Genomic DNA, 3,223 nt, shown 5'->3' on the forward strand with positions numbered 1-3,223 from the left:
AACTCCAGCATACTTAATTTCGCTCACGCAGAACCGGTACATAAATTAACAGGCAGCCATTCAAACAGAGTAAGGGAATACTGAGTGATTTAAAATTAGGAAAGGTATACATCAGAATTGTATCCTTTCACCATACTTATTTAATCTGTATGCTAAGTAAGTAATCTGAAAAGGTGGACTATTTGAAGGAGAATAATACATCAAGAATGGAGGAAGGAGCCGAATACCCGGAACAACAAAGCAAGAAAGAAGGAGCCCGAGCCTAGGGGATTCTTAGCAACTGGCAGGGACTGGAATTCTATGTAGACTGGGGAGCGCCCCGCCTCATCATCATTTTTGTCCTCCAGTTTATCCTTCGCGTGTGATGCGACCAGCAGCAGCACTGCCCGCCGCGGTGTCCTCTGCTGCAGCCCCCCCTCCCCTCCCCACGGATATGATCTTCGTGGTGGGAAGCTCAGTTTTTAAACTACCCCTATGGATGTAGACAGTGATGTTGCATTGGACATTTTAATTACAAAAGTAGGCTTTGTTTTTAGAACAAGATGCCATTTGAATTTAAGGAAGATTGCTTTGGAGGGAGCAAATGTAATTTATAAGCATGATGTTGGAAAAGTATTTAAAAAAGCTTAGAAAACCTAGAATTACAGCTACAAGTTGGTCTTCAGGAATAATTATTTGCACTGGAGCAACAAGTGAAGAAGAAGCTAAATTTGGTGTCAGACGCTAGCCCGTAGAAACTAGGTTTTCAGGTAGTTTTCACAGATTTTAAAGTTGTTAATTTTTTGGCAGTGTGTAACATGCCATTTGAAATCCGTTTGCCAGAATTCACAAAGAACAATAGACCTCATGCCAGTTATGAACCTGAACTTCATTCTGCAGTGTGCTATTGAATAAAATCCCTACGAGCTACATTACAGATTTTTTTCAACAGGAAATATCACAGCAACAGGGCCCAATGTAAAGGCAGTTTCTACTGCTGTGGAGCAGATTTACCCATTTGTGTTTGAAAGCAGGAAAGCAATTTTATAATCCATCACTTCATTGGTTGGAATCCCTAATTGAACACCGTTTACCACCTGCTGCACATTGGACTCAAAACAAAAGGAAAACTGGCCAAGGAAACAGACTCTCTTATTCACTCATGGTTGCAGTGTAAGCTCCAGTCTCTTTGGATTTCATTTCAAACTTTGCTGTAATATTAAAAAGGAAGTTTACAAAACATGACATTGCTGCTTTTACAGAAGGACATTCTATTTATTTTCACAGTAATTCTCATGTCCTCATAAGCAGAGCTGTCCCAGTGTGCACTACCTTAAATTGTTTCATTGTTGTCATTGTTATGATTTTTTTCACCCTAGTTTGAGCTAATGTGTTTTATTTGTGAATAGTTTATTACATTTTTGTATGCTGAATATGGGCACCAAAGAACCTGTAAAAGTTATATGCACAAATAAAAGTTTGGAAAAGATCTTTTTTCAAGAAAAAATAAAAAAGACTGGAGGAAGGCTCATTAACAATTTGAGATGTGAAGATGAAAGGGAAGAGGAGAGGCAGGATGTGATGGTGAACTAGGCATAAAGGCAGTGCAGATCCTCTGCAGCAAAGATACAGAAAACAGATGAGACAGATTCAGAGGATGGTCTTGAAGTTTCAGATAAAGGGATAAATAAGTGGATCAAGTGCTTACTGAAAGACAGTTGAGCAGATGCAAGAACGAGGTGTCTTCTGATTTGGAGCAACCAATGAAACCTGCTGCAGCTGTTTTGAGTGGGTGTGAATGACCTGAGAGCCAAGAAAACATTCCGGTTGCAGAAGCCTGCCTGTGACTTGCAGAGTCAAAGATGCAAATTTTAAAATCTTTTTTCTCTGGTTCCTTGCAGTGGACACCCCAGGGAAGGTCCCCCTGGACTCTGTGATTGGGCACATAATTGATGAGGGAGGAGACAGCAGAAACAGCCCACTCCAGTGGCCCTGCTCCATAATGGCCCTGGCCAGTGCTGGGCTAGCTCTCATTAGGATAGGCAGCTAAATGGCTTGTGGTGTAGAGAAAGGGGGGGAATAAAAAGACTAGTTATAGGTCAGAGAGGCACAGTGGGATCATCTTGAAACCTCTCAGATGGCTGTGAAGGCAATAAGCCAGTAGGTAGCAGAGTAGGATTATGCTTAATTTCCCACTGTTGTTTCCTGTTTTTTGGGGGCTTTTCCCCCCTGTTTTTGTTTGTTTCTAGGTTTGTTTGTTTTTGTTTTGTTTTCCTTCTCTCTTGTGGGAGAGTTTTTTCTCTTCTTGCCTCACCTGACAGGAGACAGTAACTACGGCCATACAGCCCAGCCACACCCATATCCACTTCAGCTCCAACTGGGCCAGAGTCAGTATCAGTGGCTATACAGTGTATCAATGACAACAACCATCAGTTCAATTCAGCCAGAACCGAACTTAACGAATAATAGAGAATGGTGCACAAGCTCATCTCTTGATCACACCCACCAGAAGGCAGTTGGTGAGTGCCTAAGAATACAACATACATTCATCAACTTAATACAAATACAGTGACACAAAATGCCTCAAAAGCAACAATCTTTGTTCACATTTTTAAAAAAGCAAAAAAGAGTAGCTCAAACAAATGAACAATAGGGAGCGCTAGAAATTGATTACTAGAAAAAAAGGTATTAGAACTGCCTAAGAAAAGATTTCAGGAGAATAATATTCAGGTACCTCCAAACTATTGACAGAAATGTCATGAAAACAAAGAAGAATTCATAAAAGTACACAGGAATGTTCAAACAAAATAGATAAAGGATTGGCGACAATACAAAACCTGCAAACAGAAATCCAAAATATTTATACTAAGATATCAGAAATGGACAATACATTGAAAAGGAGTAGATTTGAATCAATAAAAGCCAGAATTAGTGAGCTGGAAGATAAATCTCTCAATACTAGTAAATTAGAAGACCAATCATAAAAAAGAAAAAAAAATCCAAAGAAAGTCTGATTCATGTGGGACAACATGAAGAGGAATAACCTATGGGTGACCAGAATCCAGAACATGAAGAGACAAAGAGAAGCTAGTTGAAGAACTGCTGGAAGAAAATTTCTCTAACGTCATGAAAGATGAGAGGATAAGCATTCAAGAAGATAAATAAACCCCAGGCAGGTTAGACCCCAAAAGAAAATCACCAAGATATAGCATAATCAAATTCTCCAAAATCAAAGACAAGGAAA

General features: G+C 39.7%; 2 pseudogenes; one reads left to right on the top strand and one right to left on the bottom strand.

Moving 5' to 3' along the window:
- LOC102833288 overlaps window positions 1–42 on the bottom strand; it is an 8,174-nt pseudogene extending 8,132 nt beyond the window's left edge.
- A 432-nt stretch (window positions 43–474) lies between these two features.
- On the top strand, window positions 475–1,062 carry LOC102833670 (annotated as a pseudogene).
- Window positions 1,063–3,223: the final 2,161 nt, after the last annotated feature.

Source organism: Chrysochloris asiatica, unplaced genomic scaffold (assembly GCF_000296735.1).
Source record: "Chrysochloris asiatica unplaced genomic scaffold, ChrAsi1.0 scaffold00087, whole genome shotgun sequence".
NCBI classification, from domain to species: Eukaryota; Metazoa; Chordata; class Mammalia; order Afrosoricida; family Chrysochloridae; genus Chrysochloris; species Chrysochloris asiatica.